This window comes from Dendropsophus ebraccatus, chromosome 15, assembly GCF_027789765.1.
Source record: "Dendropsophus ebraccatus isolate aDenEbr1 chromosome 15, aDenEbr1.pat, whole genome shotgun sequence".
Lineage (NCBI taxonomy): Eukaryota > Metazoa > Chordata > Amphibia > Anura > Hylidae > Dendropsophus > Dendropsophus ebraccatus.
The window spans coordinates 40,052,806-40,074,352 of NC_091468.1; the positions used below are offsets into that span (position 1 = coordinate 40,052,806).

The 21,547-nt window shown below is 42.5% G+C and overlaps 1 protein-coding gene across 1 annotated transcript in view; it reads left to right on the forward strand.

Moving 5' to 3' along the window:
* SLC24A3 (solute carrier family 24 member 3) overlaps nucleotides 1-21,547 on the forward strand; it is a 271,916-nt gene that overhangs the window by 50,576 nt on the left and 199,793 nt on the right. The window lies entirely within an intron of this gene.

The window sequence follows — 21,547 nt, forward strand, 5'->3', positions numbered from 1 at the left end:
AGTGAAGCAAGCGGCTCCGGACGCTTGCTTAACTCTGTGCTATGGGAAGCTCTGATGCGGGCGCACGCTGACGGAAAGATCACCCTGCCGGTACTTAAGTACCGGCCGGGATGATCCGGGCTAAGACCGGCCGCTCTGTGACCCGGCCGGGGTCACAGAACAGCCGGATGTTCACGTAATGTGATGTAATGTAGCCTAAAGTTGAAAGTTGTGTCATTTGAAGTAGGGGTTTTCAGTACCTTGAAATGTTTTCTTACAACTTGTTTATCGAATGAACTTGTTTCTGCATGGATTTCCTATCCGCTCTTTGTGCCATTCTAAGTATCCATTCTTGCACAAAGACTCAGTGGTATTTTGCTTCTTCTTCAATTGTTATATAAGCTCAGCATTGTCATGGATCAATTTATCTTAATTTCCACCATAATTGTTCAGTCTGATTGAGATCTATGTTGTTCACTGGCCAGGTCGTTAAATTGACATGTCTCCCCTGAATAAAAGTTTCAGCAGTCTTTGCAATGTGGTAAAATCCTTTATTGTCCTGAAAAATAACTAAATTATCATCAAATCAATTTTGTATCAATGGACGGGCAAAAAATTGTTTTGTTATTCCACCTTGTTCCTTACCTGACATGCAACCCCTTATTATAAATGAGTGGGAAAATAAGTCCCATGCTTATCTCCCTGGCCAATGCGAATCGGTCATTTATCACTGAATATCACTTTCATCTAATCTCACACACACTATAATTCTTCTTCCTAAGCCACATTAACCCTGTTTACTTCTGTTTAGATATTTGTCCTTTTTGTTTTTTTTGTTTTTTTTTATTTTATTTTCTATTTTCAGATTAAGATTTCTTAGTTTTACTTACAAACACTGTTTCTTCCCATTGTTTTTTTGTTTTTTAAACCTTCCCAGTTCTTTCACCAAATTGCAGACAGCTATTTGGGAACAACCAACTTCTTTTTTCAAACTGTGTGTTAAGCCCCTTTTACACGACCTGATCTTTACAGCAAGCGAGTGCACCTCCTCATTCCCCCACCGGAGCCCATAGAAGATAGTGGCGGTCAATTGCATGGAGCGACAGCAGCATTTCGTTGCTACTATGGTAATTTTTCTTTCAACTTGTTGAACGATATTGAAAAAAACGATCGGCCAACATTGTGCATGTCGGCTGATTGTTGCCTTGTATTACCTAAAGCGATTATCGGCCGTGATGGCCGATAATCACCAAATATGGCCGATAATCGCTTCGTGTAGTAGGACCTTTAGTTCTTTAAGGAGCTTTATTATGCTTTTAATTGTTTCCATTGTTTAACTGACAAGTCTCCTGCTGAGATTGTTTGCTTTTGATCACGCCAGTTCAACATCTCTGTAAGTACTTACCTTTTTAATTGTAGGCACAAGCTGCACTCTAATACCAGATTTTAGAATGGCCTTCTTTTTAGGTCACTGTTAATGCTCCTTTTAAGCTTTTAGTACATGACCCACAAATAAGCCAAGCCAGAAGTTTCCCTAATGGAGAAGAAAGGATATGCAAAGAGGTGTGAGAACTATTTTGCATATCCTTTCTTCCCAGAATTCTCAGTTGAGCAGCAATGGTCTCTAAGTCTCCACACGTCTTTATGGCGGGCTCTCCTTAAGGAGAGTTACTACCCCTTTGACCCTAATGGAGAAAGAACCCATCTGTAGATAGCAGTTCTTGCACTTTGTCGTTACAGCATAGGGTGCTGGCTGGTGGCAGTGACTTAAGGAGTAGTCATTCTCCTTGAGGAGTGCACCATGTGTGGAGACTTATAGGCTATTCAGGCTGAGAATTCTGGGAAGAAAGATATGCAAAGCAGCACTCTGGCAGCTTTCTCTTCAAGTCAGTGCTAATATTCCTTTAGAAGCTTTCAGTGACAGGAAGGATCAAAGCCAGAACTTTCCCAGATGTGTTTTAAAAAAGGCATCAACTAAAGAATTATATATAAAGGAAATGCAATTACAAGGTGATTCCATCATGTTGAGTGATTCCATAAACAGATATCAAGTTTGGTGAATAGCCAGATATCCCTCCAGATATCAAGCTGGGCAGTGTCGGACTAGGGTATCTGGGGCCCACCAGAGGAAATTATCCTGGGAGCCCACCAATGAAGAACCAGTGAGAAATAACATAGCAGTCAGTGTTTGTGCAGGCTCTAAAGCTGGGGGCCCACCGGAGGATTTTCCAGTCCTCTAGTGGGCCAGTCCAGCACTGAAGCTAGGTGTCTTCTTTGTGGTTTTAGAGCATTCTGTCATTCATCCACTTAGTCTGGATCCCACAACCACGGGATGCCGACTACCAATGATGCATCTCTCTCCTTAAGGTGAACTTCGCCCACGATGTGTGCACCGCTCACCCGACGCTCTGTGTATGTTGCCTGGGTCTCTATGATAATGGGTGAGTGGGTGAAGACCATAGGAGTCTCCCATGCATCCTTCTTTGTCTATTAATTAAAATAATTTCCTCCTATTTAGTTGAGGTCTTTTTTATGAGGTCAGAATGTTATTGGGAAACTAAAAGTAGATAAGAAGACTGCAACCTGCAGTTATCTTCCCATAGGGCAGGTGATGCTGAGAATGAAGGTGATTTTCTTACCCTTATCCTCAGCGCTGTTTTAGGTAAATCTTCACCTAATTCAGTTTGCAATTTGCCCTTAGTGCACCAATCCCCCCACTGGCCCAGCCCTCCTCACAATTGTAGAGTGCTCATCACTGCAGAGTTCTGGATGAAAATTGAATAGAAGAATTGGGCCAGCAGGGTGGATCAGCGCCCTAAGGGCAGAAGTCTTGCCCCAATATACTTATGTAACTTGCATATTGAATGAAGTGAAGATTTTATTGATAAATTGCACTGCTTCATTCTCAGCATCTCAGGCCCTATTGGAACATAACTGCTTGTTTCTCTTTAAGCTATTTAACATTCTTTTGAGTCACGCCTGTGCTTTGTGTATCTGCTTCTAAGCTCATACAATGAGTGACTGTCCTGCAAGTGTGGAGATTCCATAATTTTTTTCCCCATTGGGTATGTAAAACCTTCATGTAAACATATTTATCCTTTAGGGTGCGTTCACACCTACAGGATCAGCAGCAGATTTGATGGTGCAGATTTGATGGTGTGTTCAGTTATTTAAATGAAATCTGCTGCGGAGCCGCAGCAGAAAATACGCTGCGGATCCTGTAAGTGTGAACGTACCCTTAATGTTATAAGGACAGTTGTATGTTGCTCCTGAACTGTAATTCCAAGCTTTCTTCTAAAGTGTCTTTTTTTTTTTTTTTACCATGAACCAATGCATTTTGTAATGCCAGGCTCTATGGGCTCTCCTGCAGGTCTTTTTTTACAGTAGGAGAATGTAAAAAATGGCACGCTCAGCTCCTGACATGGCGTCCCTGACAACCAGCCCAGCCGCTTAGTGCTGGTGGCACCCTTAGTAACACTTGCTCTTGCACTTGCTGACTAGAGGGTAAAGCTACCAGTCAGCTTTAGATGTTGTGGGGAGACTGGAGTCTCTCCCTTATAGCTCTGCTAATTTTGATCCTTCTTGCCTGCTATAGAGCCTCCTTGTGTATACCTAAGCTGGCTATTTCTTATCCCGGTTGTGTATTCCCTGGTTTCTGGTTCTTGGTTTTACTCCCTGACTTCCCCTTCTGATTCTGACTTTGCGCCAACCTTAGTTTCTGACCCGCTTGTGGACCTTGTATTTATTGTGTTTGTATTGTCTTGTCCCTATCTCTGTGTTGCACCATATTTAGTGTAGCGATCAGTCTTCAGGTTGGGGCTGGCCTGTTAAGGAGCCGACAACTCCATAAGGCAGGGACAGTTTGGAGGGTTTAAGTGACAGGACTTCACTCTGTCTTGCGTCTCTGAGTCCCGTCCTGACATGTAACCTCTGTGTTTTGCCACCAACAACAAATATGCAGCCATTACAAAGTATTCGAAATGAATGGACTTCTTTCGATAGGTAAACACTCACGGAGACACAATTTTACCGTGACTCTCGGTCACCGTTGTGTTGTACCTAAACGTTGATGTTTAACCTGTCAACTCTCCAGATCAGCTGGAAAAATGATAGTTGAGCTCATGCAAATGTAAACAGTAAAGTAAAAAAAATGACAGCACGCATGAAATACGAGCTGTCTGGCCGACATGTGCGTTTCAGTTTAATGTAAGTGCAGTTAGAAAGAACGGTTGAAGATAATGTTTTTAATTTTGATGCGGAATGATGTAATTGGTAGTGATTACATGCTCAAGTGAGCTGCCAAATAAATATTAGAAATGCAAGTTTTCGAGTTTTGTTGTCCGTCCAGGCAAGTTCACAACTGTGGATGCAAATCTTGGAAGCCTTTAAAGATAATGATGAGAGTCAATCAGTCGATCCTTTTTTTTTCTTATAGTACATATAAAGCCCTCCAGGCGAGGGAAGTGGGTTAACGGAATAAAACTCTTGGAAAAAGAATTGTTATTGATTTGAAAACAGATGGAGATCCGTACACACACAGCCTTTAATTCCCAGAGCTGGATGGTCTCCAAATTTCTGTTTACCCTGGTGGGTCCTTTCAGTGCGGAGTTAAGACCTGATAAGCATTAATACAAATGCAACATTTCAGTCTACATTATGTTCATTTTTAGAAAGTTCCATTTCTTAGCAAAGTGTCAGTCCTGTCCATAACGACTCCTGTCGTCCTGTCCGCTACATCTAGTGAAAATTATTAGAGAAGGGAAGGTTGCACTAAATACAGAGAAGAATTTTTATATTTTTTTTTACCTGTGGTGCAGGCAATTGGATACTTAAAGGGGTTACCCAGTCTTATGAAAATGATGGATAATCCTCAGAATAAGACATTAATCCCTGCCAATCAGCTGTTTGAAGGGGTTGCTGCAGTCTCTGCTGCAAGGTACAGTAGTGCTGCGTCGCACCATTCACTTGTGATTCCCACCAGGAGGTCACCTGATTAGTTCGTTCGTTCGGAGGGGGTTGTTCAGAGTGCAAAACCTTTTAAATTTTAAATAGGATTGTTAATAGGAGACAAACCATTCAACCTCTTTTTGCTGCCAGTGTCTTGTATAGCCAGAGCCTATATCTACACATGACATCAGAATATTAATTTTTTTTATATAGCACCCACATATTCCGCAGCACATCTCAGACATCGCAGGCTTCCAACCGTGACATGAAGTAAAGGAGCATACTGGGGAAGATGATTGAGCTTGACAAGTAATTGTCCATGGAGCTGGGGGATGGAGCTGCTTACAAACCTGCTGCTTCTTTAAAAACAAAGCAGCCAGAACCCCGTTTTAAAGATTAAGAAAGATTCCAGCGTTCAGACACCCGGCAATCTCACACCTATCCCTTATCATGTGGATAGGGTATAAGTTATTTAACGCTGGACTGCCCCTTTAAATGGGACTGCTTATTTCTTTAGCCATACCCTATCTGCGCACATATTTGGTCTCACTGTACATGTGAGAGTGATAGGATTAAACTGTGTGTTTTTTTTTTTACCATATTTCTTATTTTCCCTCAATCTCCTATGGATTTCTTAGGACAACTGCAGTAATGTGATACAGATCTGCTTAGGGTTGTTGCCATCTCTTTTTCCATTATATGGCTATGAAGATGCTTAAAGGAGTTTTTCAGGATAGAACAATTGACAGCCTATCCACTACTGATCATCCGTTTAGCGAATGCCGAGTTGGTTGTGTACCCTTGGTAGCGGTGGGACTAGGGTGCTATAGCCCAGGGCCGGGACAAAGGGTAGGCCAGGGTAGGCGATGGCCTAGGGCGCCATCTCCTGGTGAATTACAGGGGGCGCAATGTAGCTTCACGTAAAAATCCCCCCACCCCACCTGACCTCACACAGCAGAATCCCTCCTCCACTCTGCTCCAGCTCCGCAATGGCAGGACCTGCGCTGCTCCTCCCCTCTTCTGCTTGGCTCCAGAGCAGAAGAAAAGCTTCTAATTAATGTCACATGACCTCTGGAGCCAATCAGGAGAGGGGAGAAGTGCAGGGACAAGTGTAATGGCAGATACCCCAACCCCCGCCCCCCCTCCGGACAGAGAACGATGAGGAGACTGATCGGCATCCTCAGAAACATCCTCAGTGTCCTCCTCCACTGCTACTGCTGTGTGGGTGGGTGAGTATTTGTGTACTAATGGAGTGAGTGTGAGTGTGTGTACTAATGGAGTGTGTGTGTGTGTGTGTGTGTGTTAGTGGAATTTGTGACTGAGATAGGACAACTCCCAGCATGACCTGTATGACTGAGGTAGGACAACAACTCCCAGCATGACCTGTATGACTAAGGTAGGACAACAACTCCCAGCATGACCTGTATGACTAAGGTAGGACAACAACTCCCAGCATGACCTGTATGACTGAGGTAGGACAACAACTCCCAGCATGACCTGTGTGACTGAGATAGGACAACTCCCAGCATGACCTGTATGACTGAGGTAGGACAACAACTCCCAGCATGACCTGTGTGACTGAGATAGGACAACAACTCCCAGCATGACCTGTGTGACTGAGATAGGACAACAACTCCCAGCATGACCTGTGTGACTGAGGTAGGACAACTCCCAGCATGACCTGTGTGGCTGAGGTAGAACAACAACTCCCAGCATGACCTGTGTGGCTGAGGTAGGACAAGAACTCCCAGCATGACCTGTGTGGCTGAGGTAGGACAACAACTCCCAGCATGACCTGTGTGGCTGAGGTAGGACAACAACTCCCAGCATGACCTGTGTGACTGAGATAGCACAACTCCCAGCATGACCTGTATGACTGAGGTAGGACAACAACTCCCAGCATGACCTGTGTGACTGAGATAGGACAACTCCCAGCATGACCTGTATGACTGAGGTTAGACAACAACTCCCAGCATGACCTGTGTGGCTGAGGTAGGACAACAACTCCCAGCATGACCTGTATGACTGAGGTAGGACAACAACTCCCAGCATGACCTGTGTGACTGAGATAGGACAACTCCCAGCATGACCTGTGTGGCTGAGGTAGGACAACAACTCCCAGCATGACCTGTGTGACTGAGATAGCACAACTCCCAGCATGACCTGTATGACTGAGGTAGGACACCAACTCCCAGCATGACCTGTGTGACTGAGATAGGACAACTCCCAGCATGACCTGTATGACTGAGGTTAGACAACAACTCCCAGCATGACCTGTGTGACTGAGATAGGACAACTCCCAGCATGACCTGTATGACTGAGGTTAGACAACAACTCCCAGCATGACCTGTGTGACTGAGATAGGACAACTCCCAGCATGACCTGTATGACTGAGGTTAGACAACAACTCCCAGCATGACCTGTATGACTGAGGTAGGACAACAACTCCCAGCATGACCTGTGTGACTGAGATAGGACAACAACTCCCAGCATGACCTGTGTGGCTGAGGTAGGACAACAACTCCCAGCATGACCTGTGTGGTTGAGGTTGGACAACAACTGCCATCATGTTCCTGTGTGGCAGAGGTAGAACTACAGCCCCCAGCATGCACCTGTGTGACTAAGGTAGAACTACAGCTCCCAGCATGCTCCTGTGTGTGTGGGGAGGGGGGGCGCCATTTGCCTTCTCTGCCTAGGGCACCAAAACTCCTTGTCCCGGCCCTGCTATAGCCTCAGCTCCTAGTAGTGAATAGGAATCAAAGCTGCAGTACATTGGGGTCACTGCAACACAGGGAACAGAGCAAACTGCTGCCAGTTTCTTTCTGACTATAGGGCAGGTGCAAAACAGCTAATAGACAGGGAAGCTGGGTGTCGGCCGATTATTGATGGTGGATAGGCCATTCATTTTTTTTTTCCTGGACAACCTGTCAATGTGGTTATAACTTTCAAAATCTACATCAGCAGTAGATGTGATATAAAGCAAGTTTGCAATATACATTCATTATTTTATTTTATTTTTTTTTAGTTATCATGGAGAACACAGCACTTCCTGTTTCCTGACAGTTTTTTTCTCAAAAACAGGAAACAGGAAACAAGAAACAGTCTCCCGCCCAGGCCACTGATTGGCTGGGCGGAAGAGCAGGATGCTGGGACCCGTGCAGGAGAGAGGTAATGTATCTTTTAGACCGCTGCGAGTATGTAGTACTGGGACCTGCCAGGACCTTGAGTCGTAGCTGATCTCGCTGAAAAACTTGCAGCGAGATTTCAGCTGTGAGTCTGTACGTGGGAACAGACCCTAAGGGTATATTACACGAACGGTCTCGCAGTGAGATTCTCGCTGCGAGACCGGCAGGTCCTGGCAGTTCCCACAAACTATATACTCGCTGCGGTCTGAACGACCGCAGCGAGTATGTAATTCTGCCGCCCTTAACCCCTTCTGCTTCCGCCCAGCTCCCCCGCTGTAAGCATCCATTACCTGTCCTTGCTGCACGGGTCCGGCGTCCTGCTCTCCCGTCAGTGGCTGCGGCTGGGCAACACACTGATTGGCCGGGCGGAAGAGCAGGACGCCGGACCCGTGCAGCGAAGACAGGTAATGTATGCTTACAGCGGGGGAGCTGGGCGGGAGCAGAAGGGGTTAAGGGCGGCAGAATTACATACTATATATATATATAGTATATAGTTTGTGGGAACTGCCAGGACCTGCCGGTCTCGCAGCGAGAATCTCGCTGCGAGACCGTTCGTGTGAATATACCCTAAGTCTGTTTTTTTTTTTAACCAGCACATATCAGAAAGTCTGCCTTTAGAAGACTGGAGCTGGATTTTTGGTAAGTACAGCTTTGTTTTACAGCATGATAACAACAAAAAAAAATAATGAATGTATATTGAAAACTTGCTTTATTTCACATCTACTGTTGATTTAGATTTTGAAAGTTATAATGACAGTGTCACTTTAAGTAAGGTGGAGCATATAGAAGTCTATAGATAATAGATATTAAAAAGAAGAGGCAAGAGATGTAAAACAACATATGATGAGACTACTGTACATCAAGAGTTTGTTTGTAGTCTGTAACCATATGTAGGAGCTGTACACAAACCGTAAGAGAGTTTTAATCAAGTCTTTTTGCATATTTCTTACATTTTTATATGTTTAAAATATAGAATAAAAAATACATTGTTTCAACAATGACTGTAGGCTTTGGTCTAATATTAGTATTGCTAGTAATTTTATTTTCTTTAAAAAAAATTACACTTTATATGGCTTTTTTGTTTTTATTTGCCAGATATTCAAAACACAATGGGGGAGATTTATCAAAAATGGTGTAAAGTGAAGCTGGCTCAGTCGCCCCTAGCAACCAATTAGATTCCACCTTTCATTCTTCACAGACTTTTTGGAAAATGAAAGGTGGCATCGGATTGGTTGCTAGGGGCAACTGAGCCAGTTTCACTTTACACCATCTTTGATAAATCTCCCCCAGTGTGTTCTCGGTACAGGTGTTTTTTGTTTGTTTGTTTTCTGGTGGCATTTTTCCCATAGGCTTCCCGCAAGGGCTTAAAAATTGATAAAAAAAAATGTCACAAAATAACATCACAAAAGAAAAAGACCCTAAAACAGTTTTTTTTGTAAAGAAAGAAAAGAAAAATTTTAGAACAGCAGCATTTTAATTATTTAAAAACACCAGCTGTCTGGACCCCTGGCAAGACTCGACAACCGCCCGGATCCGACGAGACAGTAATGTCCCGACGTCCCGGGATGGCCCCCATGTGTCCCGCTCCCCCACCGCACTGCCTCCCGCCCCATAGGCGTACTGTCCTTAGATTTTCAGTATGCCTGTGGAGCTGGGGGCAGTGATGGCCTGGCAGCCAGCTGTTACGCGCTCTCTGGGGACGTCCCGGGGATTCCCCAGCAGGGCGTGCACCAGTGACCTCAATGTACGCTGCCGTCCTGTACTTCCAGTAGAGCAGGCCAGTGGCGTACACTGAGGTCACTGGTGCGGGCTCTGCTGGCGAATCTCCAGGACGTCCCCAGAGAGGGGAAGAGAAGACAGGCACAGCGGGGGAGCGAGGTGCTAGGTGAGTTTTTTTTGTCTGGACGACATGTACAGGGGGGCTATATGGGAGGGGGAGAGCGCACAGGGGGGCTATATACTACTGGGGGGAGCACAGGGGGGCTATATACTACAGAGGAGAGCTCACAGGGGGCTATATACTACAGGGGAGAGCGCACAGGGGGCTATATACTACAGGGGAGAGCGCACAGGGGGCTATATACTACAGGGGAGAGCGCACAGGGGGCTATATACTACGGGGCCCTAATTTCAAAGGGCTGGTGAGAGAGAAAAAATGTCAGTTTTCCCACTAATAAGCAGCAATTCTGTATGTAAATAGTTGAACAACGTTTGTGAAAAGTAACAAAACACGTTTCCTACTGATGTTCAGCTCGGACCTTCACCTGACTGACAATAGACCTCGGTAAGTGGACCTTCACTAAAAGTTGTTGAGTACCCCTGGTCTAATGGGTCCTAGGATTCCCCTTTAGTGCTTACAATTATAGATAAGAACCTTTGGCCTTGAAATGTAATTTTAAAGAAAAGAAGTAACTCATTTGAAAGTAGGTTTTCAAGATGTTGTGACTGCCAATTTCGCAGTACCACTGCCAAGCCTATTAACCCCTTCATGACTGTCAGTATGCCTTTTCACGGTGTTAGGTGCTCATTCTACAGCACAGTGCAACAAGTCCAGCAAGGGAGTCACTAGATTAGGAGCTCAGCTGTCTAATGACTGCTCTTACAATCCTGCTGTTTAACCCTTCTAATCAAAGTGGCCTCACACTCAGATGGGGTCAGAAGGTTTCCCTAACAATAACCTGTGTCACAAGATCATAATGTGCAAAAACAAGCCAGCAGAGCCTCATTTAAGAGTCTTGAAACACTGGACTAGCCAGATCACTTTACAGCAGCTGCCTCTTATCACCACAGACAGAACATGGAGTCTCAGCTTAGTTTTAAGGTCCCCTTTTATCTTATACTTTAGTCAGCCTTCAGTAAAAGATGTATGGAGAGGATAGGAGAGATAACTGATCACTGATATTTTCAGTTATTGAAGATGTATGGACACCTTTAGACCTCGGATTATTTTATGATGTCCACAGAAAAATAAAACATTTAAAAAAAAATCACCATTCTTAAAATATATAAATATTTAAACAATAGATCATTTTCTGATGCAACATTCCCTTTAAAGAATAACATAAACAGTAATTATCTCATATAATGCTATTATTAAACATAGTTTTATTTTTTTATATGAGACTGTACTAAAAATAACCTGCTAGGAAGATGGGAAATCCCACAATTGTCCGCCAGTAAAATCTAGGGGTTGTACGATATAATTGTAATAAAGCAGGTAGCATTTTTCTCCAGCAATTAATTAGATTAAAGAACAAGATGAAAAGTCAGCTATTGAGTATGAATGGGGGGGGGGTCACTTTCTTTTCCAAGATCTTTAAAAACCCATGACATTTTAGGCAAGCAAGGGTTAAAAAGTGAATGTAATAGCATCAGTCAAGAGATCCTTCAAGATTCCACAACACTTGTAGTATATTACATACATTACTCGTGGACGGTTGTGTAATTCTGTATATTAATGCACAGGCTCTGCTTTAAAATTCTGCTGTTTTTTTCCACCAAGCTTTTACCGTCTGCCAAGATCTTAAGATATTACAAAATACCGTACAACAAAGACAAGTATGATCTTGAACCGTGCACTACAGCCCTGTGAAATGTAAAGACTAGCTGAGTAAGCTCCCCAGTCGCATTCATTACACTGGCCTGCTCCATTAGTTTAAGAGAGCGAAGGTCGTGCGATTGACCTGAAGGCCCTGACTCTTTCTATAAAGTGATGTTGTTTTATTATAAACGTCTTTTGCTCTGCTCCTCGTTAGATTATTATTCTTTACTAATGTTTGATTGTGGATCTGCAATATTCTAATAGGGAAACTATCACCAGGTTGGAAGTACGTGACATATAGAGCAAGAGGTTTCTATGACTAAAGGTTGCATGTTGCCCTGAAATGCCTCAGACCATTTTTCTCCATTATACATCTTCATATTGGGAATGTCCCAATCACTTTGCGTCCTTTCTTTACACCAAGTGGAGTGGTGAGCTGAATCTTTTCCTGTATATGATTTTTGTGTATACGAATGGTAGAATTACTAATCCTAATCCTGTTTCAGACTTTTTTTTACCCTGTTTACCCAGCAGACCTATTGTATTAGCGTGGTGAAGTGTTCAGTAAAAGGGTTTGCTCACAAAACAGACTCATCCCCTCTCTGCAGGATAGAGAACAATTCTAAATCTAATGTCTAATTGGTGGAGGTCAAACCACTGGGACCCCACTTATTATAATAGATTCCTATGTATTTCCTTGTTGAATGGAGCAGCAATAATACATGGATTCCGCTGCTTTTCTCAACTCTATGGTCCAAACAAAGATAGCCAAAAGTTTTATCCATAGAGTGGAATGGAGCTTGAGATTCTAGGATAGGTGAGGTTTCCAATGGTTGGACCTTGACTGTGCATGCCCTACAGAGAGAGTATTAGTATTTAGTGGGCAAACTAAAAGAACATTTATTACCTATCCACAGAATAGACATATATACCAACATTATCTGATTACTGGGACCCCCACCGATCATGGCTGCCTTTTTGAGTCCTCATTTGCACACTTGTGATTACTGAGGGTCCCAATGATTATCAATAATCCTGTGGTCGTAAATATTGCTTGTGGTCCTTTTCCTTTAAAAGTTGTGTCAACAAGACAACCCCTGTCCATGTAATAAAGGGTGGTCCTCCACTACTTGAGTGAATATGACGCCAAAGTAGGGAAAACAAGACATGTCACTTTCTGGATAAGCAATCATGTTAAAATCTTATTTGCCCTTTATCACAGTCCAGCTGGTTTTCCTATTCTGATTTTTTTTTTACTTTTACTAGTTCTCTCTGGAGACTAAGAAATATGCTCTGTGCTCATCATGAGCCAGTAGTGTAGGGACCATGCCTGATGACCCTGACACTTCTGGTCCGTATGTTTTGTATCTACTATTCGTGACTCCATGTTTATCTTTACAATGGCCTAGAGCCCGTTTGGTTTAGTGCTCTCCCCTGCATATCCAGTTGTTTTGTGCTCAGTGATTTTATATCTTTCTCTGGTGTCAGTTTAGTATGTATCCCAGTTGATTATGATCAAGTGTCATTGACCTATTGTCTATCTCTGATAAGCTGGTGACTCATTGTTAATTCACATTGACCCATAAATGCATTGAAACACTAAAGGCTCTATTACATGAAGCGATTATTGACTGTATTTGGCCGATTATCGGCCATTAAGGGCGATAATCGCTTTGTGTAATAAATGGCAACGCTCAGCCGACATGCACGATGTCAGCTGATCATTGCCTTTTAACGTCTTTCAACATGTTGAAAGGAGACAGACAATGATAGTGGCGGTCTGCTGCTGCCACTTCTATTAGATGGAGTGCCGGCAGCAGATCGTTGCTATCGTTGAGATCGGTGCAAAGCTGTACAGTAAAGCCCCTATTACACAGGTCAATCTCCGAGAGGACTGTCAGGTCAGGTCAGCGCTCACTTGCTCCTTGCTCCCCCGCTCGCTGCCGGCGTTATTACACTCTCTGTTATTACAGAGAGAAGGTAAGTGGAGCTTCAGGGGGCTATCTCCTATGTGCTGCCAGGACGATCGCCTGGACAGCCCCCCTGCAGCTCCACTTACCCACCTGCTGTCGGCGCGTGTAATGGCACCGGCAGTGAACAGAGAACAAGGAGACCTTAAAGGTCGGCGCTCGCTTGCTACTGGAGATCGCCCCATGTAATAGGGGCTTTACTGTTTAGCTTTGCTATAAGCCTTCTGCATATATCTGCAGTTGTTGATAGGCTGGTAGGAGACAGATGAAGAGGTTGTCCCGAATTAGGAAAACATTGTCTACTTTTCTTCTAAAATGGCACAACCTTTGCCTATAGGCTTTGTTTGGATGAAGTGTTTGAGGATGAGCTGCAATACCAACACAACCCAAGAGTGGCGCTCTAGGAGCAAAAAAAACAACATTCCCTTGTATCTAAGCCTGGAACTATATAAGTATAATTTCCATCCACACTCTGTAGTATCACAACAGCAGTGCGGTTACAGAAGACATCTTCCTGTGCTGTATGCAGATGCAGAAATATATGACATTTCTACCTAGTTATACATATACATTTCTCCTTGGAGAAGCAGCAGCATAAAGTATAAATAAGTTCTTGATCATCAATTACAACCCCAGGTAGCTGTCTAATTCACAATGAATAATAAATATCTATATCAGATAGAAATTAGGAGCAAACAAAAATAGTAACAAAACAGCATGGAGGCGCCGAAAAAGGGGAAGCAGAAGGCATTACCTGTTGTCTTCATCATCGCATCGCTGGCAATTGTCACCTCTGATTTGTCTTTTGTATCCATTATTACTTTTGTGTGAGGAATTGTATCTTTATAAAGGTGACAGTGTGAAGTCACCATTGGCAGCCCTTACATTTATGTTATTACATTGATTTTATGTGTTTATTACATTGTAGGTAAAATCTATTTTCTTATGTTCTTTATTCTATTGCATCAACGGATGTTCAATGCATTGGCCTCCTGCCTACCCATTGTAAAGCTGCTATTCCTTCTGGCAGTTCTTCGCTTAGTTTTTTTTTCCAGTTGACAGCTTGCTAACTAGATTGAGAGAAGATATGGATCTTAGGGATTTGGTCTGGTATAGAGCTATGGGGAGCACATAGACAAGCATTTCTACATACATAGCTTGTATGTTAAAGTGAAACTCTACTCTGAAACTGAACATTAAGCTAGAGTAGGATACTCTTACTTTATGAAATCTTACTTAAACAGTATAAGGCTATGTTCACACAACGTAAAAGTACAGCCATCAGCAACAACAGCTGGACTTTATACGGGTAAACACACCGCATGTTTTTCTATGGGATCCTGGCCGGAGCAAATATACACATGGTATACGCTCCGGACGGGATTCCCCGCTACGCCGCAAAGCACTGACATGTCAGTTTCTGCGGACGCAATTCAGTGAATTGCGGCCGTAGAAACCCATGTCAGTGCACACAATGAAGCGAGTGGCTCCGGCCACTTGCTTCATTGTTTGCTATGAGGGTTCTGATGCGGGCGCGCGCTGATGCGCCCGCATTAGAACGCTGCGGCCGGAAAGGTTTCTTACGTAGTGTGACCATGGCCTAAAGTTGCATGAATCAAAAGATATGACTCTGTCAGAGCTTACACAAGTGGAAGAGTTTAAGGCTAACCAACTGTCTTAAAGGACAGCGTTTTATGTTTTTTCCTTAAGTAACACACGTTACAAAGTTATATAACTAATGTATGTTAATTAGCTATCTCAAACACGATAAACAAATCTGAACGTTTGGGATTTGATTGCTGGTGGCTGAAGACGTTGGATGCAGCCCTGAGTAGTTCTGAAAAACATGAATACAGTCTATGGCTTACGACTCTATGCATGTTCCTTTAGCCATGGGTAATAAAATGGCACACGCTCAGGTTTAGATGAAACCCAGAGTACTTGAGGTTCGCTGATCTCTAATTCTGAACCTACACAGGCTGCCATAGGCTGTATTCATGTTTTTGAGGCACTCCTCGGGGGGGGGGGGGAGATTTATGAAATGGTGTAAAATTTAGACTAGTGCAAACTGCCCACAGCAACCAATCACAGCTCAACTTTCATTTTACCAGAGCTAAATATAGCTATTTAGCTAGTACGCTATTCATGCTTTTCGATTGTGTTCAAATATTAGAACGGTAATGCAGTAAAAATTCGATTTGTCCTCCCAGCCCCCCTGGTGCTTTTTCCAGCCAATAAACATGCAGGGGGAAGGGACAGGCACTAGGAATTGGCAGGAAAAAACTTCTAACTGTGGCTGGCTAAATATGTCACCTCCTGAGTATAAGGCTACGTTCACACGTAGCAAAACTAGCGGAATTCCGCGGCGGAATTGTCCACTAGTTTTGCTACGTGTGAACGTAGCCTTAGAATAGTGGATTTCAGATTTGTGTCACTTGTTGGTTGGAGCTAGAGAGGGATAGACTGTACACCAGGGAGAGAAAGCTTTTAGTTGAAGTTAGGTAGGAAGGGACCCTGTAAAGCCCTTGTTAGGGCTAAAAGTATAAAAACCAGATATTTAGAAGCTGTTGTGAGACAGGCAGTGTGTTCAGACATCTACTGTACTGTACTCTGTGATTGCGGGATAACACCTGTTATCTTGCTACTACTGATTTGTGCAGTCTGCATCCTGTAAAGGAGTTGAAACGCTCTTTCATTTTATTATTGTAAAAAACAATCATATATCCGGTATGCGGCTGTATACTGTGATTGCGGTATAATACCTGTTATCTTGCTACTATTGATAGGTACGCAAGTGTGTACCGCTACACCGAAACGTACGCTTCTATTTTACGTTCGTAATTTGTTCGTGCAAACACAAACCGATCACAAACATTTTTCTTTTTGTTCGTGTTCGAGATCCAAACCGAACATTGGGATGTTTGCTCATCACTAGTGTTAGATGCACCTAGGTGCATCTTAATTATCGAATATTTCACTATTTGCTCATCTGTAATTTAAATAAATAAATAAACAAGGAAACTATTTCCAGCAATGGATAAGGCTCTGTTCACACGGCGTAAAACTGAGTAAAAGCAGAGTAAAAATTCTCCGCCGCGGAATCCTGCTAGCCTCCGTGTCAGAATGGCCGTCTATGGAAGCCTTGCGTGCCTCCTCTCTCTGCGCGGAAGAATTGACATGTCCATTCTTCTACACCAAAAGAGGAGGCGCGCGAGCCTCCCATAGTTTGCCAGTATGATACGGAGGCTGGCGGGATTCCGTGGTGGAGGATTCGGACAGTTTTACTCCCTGTGAACAGAGCCTTACACAACGTTCGCCCCTGAACTTCAATTATTAAACTGTTCTATACATTTTTTGGAGAATCAAGCGTGTAACAAATAGTGCAGCGGTATATTGGGTACATACTGAGGACTTTTTCATTATTAGAGAAGACTGGATTAAGCTTTATCCCAGGATGCATATGTACTTGTAATGTTAAACTAATACAGTTATTGTGACAAAATAAGGTTTCTCCACTTAGGCTAATATTCATTCCTGATGATGCTCTTTCGGATTGCTTTTCATCATGATTATTCATTATAAATAGTAGAACATATTTCATGATTGAAAAGCCTATCCGCATAGCAATGGCCCAGGCAGAGATTAATATTCATTTCACTCCAGTCTGAGTATCTTTCAAATGACATTAGTGACTTTATGAAACATCTTCCCAGAAGACGGCGGAGTTGTGAATGGAACATTGCTCTACAACTTGCTTTCCAGTTTAAGGTCACAATTATCATTTTTTGTCCTGGAAGCCAGGCCTATCCCCTTGGTTTGGGAATTCTATGTGTAACATAATTACTGCCGAAGCAAGAATAGTTAGTGCTATCTGAGGTCTTATTAGAAAAACAACACTTTCTTGCTTAACCCCTTCCCGTCAGTAACATGTATATATACATTTCTACTGCAATACCCCGTGCAGTAGGAATGTATATATATGTTCCTGCGATCCCGCAGCTGACTCTTATTAACCCCTTTAGCGCCGTGATCACAGCGTTTAAGGTGCTCAGTGACAGATCAAGCATCAAGCCGTGCTGCGGGAGTCCCGATCGCATGTGCTCCTTACCTCCGTCCTGTCGGATCAGTGATCTATGTGTAGAGTCTGCTCTACAGCATAGCATAGATCAGTATATGCAATCTAATCATTACATATTTTACTGTGAATAAAAGTGTAAAAAAAAAAGTGTAATAAGCAAGTTTTTAAAAGTGTTAAAAAAACGGCATAAGTAAGGGAAAAAAACGCACCAGGATTGCTGATTTTATTAAATTATTTTTCACTAAAAAAGTTATAAAAAGCAATAAAAAAATTTCTGCTAAACCAATATGATATTAATAAAAACTAGAGATCATGGCCCAAAAAATTACACCCCTGCCAGCCCTGTAGGTGGAAAAATAAAAGCGCTATGGCTCTTAGAAGGCGGGGAGGAACATTGCATTAATCTGACCCGAACTTTTGTGCATCAAAGGACTCTGTCTTGAAGGGGTTAAAGGTCCAAAATGTGAAGGCAAATAATAAAAAAAAAGATGTTTTTTTTTTGTAGCTATAGTTTATTTCACTGGACGTTACAGTGAGATCAGCTTTCCTACAGTGCTAGGTAGATGTAAAGTTAGCCAATTAATGGGAGGTTTCTAAAATCACCCACCACCACCCCAAAAATTTTTTATCTAAATTTCCAGAACCCTGTCTTGACATTTTTTGCATTGATAACACATATTTTATATGGGATGGTGACACAATGTATTAGCTCTACAGTGATCCACCATAACATTAAAGGCACCTACCTAATATTTTGTAAGTCCCTTTAAAAACTGTTCTGAACCATTGGGGCATGGACTGCATAAGCTCTACGATATGTGGAACGAAGATGTTAGGAGCAGATCCTTTAAAGCATCCGCTGCCAGTTCGGCAGTGAAGTTGGGGATCCTTGGCCTGATTATATTAGAATGGGGATTGCGCATTATGCTTTCATGCGCATTTATACCAACAGAGATCTGAACTTCTGCTCAAAGAGTGTGGTGTTTACTGCTGATTGGGCAGCAGCCCTCATGAGAGATACGGCCCTATTACAAGGGACGATTATCGTGCAGAAAATCCTTATATCTTTCGAATTTAAACTATAATTGTCCTGTGTAATTGCAGACAAAGATTGAAAAATCATCCATGTGTCGTTGATCGTTGCTTTAGATCTGACCCTAAAATCATTGTTAATCTTTCGCTAATCGCTCACTAATCATTCTCTGTAATTCCACATTTGTTTGCTGTAATTCCGCATTTGGTCACTAATTGTTCAGTGTAATTGCACGTTGTTCCTTCTTTTGCTGGGATCAGATGGAGTAAACGATCATAGTAATGATTGTTGTAATGATCGTAATTAACGACTATTGTTCTGTGTAATATGGTGAATGATTTCAGGTTAATGATAAACGATCACAAACCAGATTGTTAATCGTTAACCTGAAATCATTCTCCATATTACACAGAACGATGTAATCTTTAAAAATCGCTTCGTCTAATAGGACCCGTGCACTTTAAGTCCTGTTAATTGCAAAATGCGGGTCTCCATTGATTTGTTTTCTAAGCACAACTCAACGCTTGATTAAAATTTTGGAAATTTGGTGGCAAAGTCAACACCTTGAACATTTTTTTCAGTGTGGCAGGCAGCTTTATTCTGCTAAAAGAGGCCACTTCCATTAGGGAACCCTGTTTCCTGGAAGGGGTGTACTTGGAGTGCAACAATGTTTAGATAGGTGGCATGTGGCACTAAAATATTCCCATAAACATGTGTACCCAAGTTTCCTCCGAAAGCTTGCCCTAGAGCCTTGCAGAACTTTCACCAAATGTTAACATGATGTAATTGAAAATTAGATTCATCAGACCAGGCCAGCCTTCATTACTCCATGGTCCAGTTGTAATGCTCACATACCCATTGTATAACCATTTGGTAGTCATTAGGGGTATCCATAAGCAATGCTATCTGTGGCTATACAGTTCATCACCATACATCAACTTTCTATCATAGCCAATATTAACTGTTTCAGCAATTTGTTCTATAGTAGCTCTTCTGTGGAATCAGAAAACAGATGAGCTAGCCATCAGCGACTGTGACCCTGTCATCAGTTCACTGATTGTCCCTCTTTGGACCACCTTTGGCAGGTACTAATCACTGGATATTCTATACAGTCATGTATACATCCCAGCATACCTGCACACCACTATTACTGTCACTGTATATGAATATAGAAGATGTCCAGTTCACTTAATGGTACAGAAGTTATATTCTACATTGCTATTTGGAGGAAGTATTTCTCAGTATTGCTTCAGAATTGTCCGTAACATTTTGAGCCCCACTGGGGCAGATTTTAATCTGTGTACTAGCAATGGAATATGCTACGTAAGCAACATGAAAGAATATAAATGAAAGAATTGTCAGAGGGAGGAAGGCCGTCACTGCGTGGCTCTTGTTTAGACACACTGTCAGATTTCCCTCCCTCAATAACAGAACAATAAGGGTCCTTGGACCCCTCGCTATGAATATTTAAGAATAATGTGGAAACCACTTTAAACATAACTGAAATACATCGCCCTTTATAAATATGTATGTGGAGAATAAATATACTGAGCAAGTTCTATCCAGAATGAATACAAATTATAAATATGCATTTTGTTTCCACGCAACTCCTTTGTTTGTATAAAATTGTTTCAAAGCTACAGACTCTGGCCAGCGTCGGGGAAAGAGGAGCCTAAGGCACGAATGCTACTTGTCCTGTTCAAACATGACTCATAGATGCTGCAAGGTAGAATGATCTGTAAGATTTTCATGGACAGCTCGCCAGGCCTGTTTGATGTTAGAGTTAGCCGCACAGTAGGAATAGTCATTATGGTACTAATCCCAAATTTTGTTAAATTCATCATATGATGAATAGAGATGAGCGAACCTGGAGCATGCTCGTGTCCATCCGAACCCAAACTTTCGGCATTTGATTAGCGGTGGCTGCTGAAGTTGGATAAAGCCCTAAGGCTATGTGGAAATCATGGATATAGTCATTGGCTGTATCCATGTTTTCCAGACAACCTTAGAGCTTTATCCAAGTTCTGCAGCCTTGGCCAATCAAATACCAAACGTTCGGGTTCGGATAGACTCAAACCCGAACCCGGTTCGCTCATCTCTAATGATGGACATTGCACACGTCTCTTCAACTTTTAATACCATAAAAATCAAATCTGAAGCCATATTTTGTCGCAGTTGACGATGAATGACCTGGTGGTTTATGAAACACATCAAGCTTCATCTTTTGGGCATTAGAATTCTTTCCACAAGTTTCCTATGTTTCTTCCCAATTGTTCTTTGCAGACCTGTGATTTAGATGTTTAGTCTACATTGTCTCGCCAAGGAGACCTTTGTATTTATAGGGAAATTATCTTCTAAATACTAGCAGGGAGTTTCAGCCTAAGGTCTCTGGTTTTGCCAACCTTCTGCCACCATACCTAAGACGGTCCAACGCAAAAATAAAAGATAATGAGCTGTAAAAATATCCCAAATTGTGATATTTCTAGAATGACACATTAAAAAGCAGGGAACTTTAGATGGATCCTTATCTGAAGACTTCGTCTGTTCCCTGATGTGTCCCCCTGTACCCTTCCTGTTAGTTTAGGATATCCTAATATGAGTGGAGCATTATGATCAACTTAAAAAAACTAAACAAGTTAGTGTTACCCTGCTCTCCTAATACATATACCTCCCTGGCTCCCATGCTGCCGCCCATGCTACGTTGCTTCAGTTCCTCTTGTACAGCCGTTTACAGGTTTGGGGACATGACTAAAGCCATTAAGTGGCTGTAGCGGAATCCTGATTTTACCAGGTGTGTGATATTTCTTTACTCAA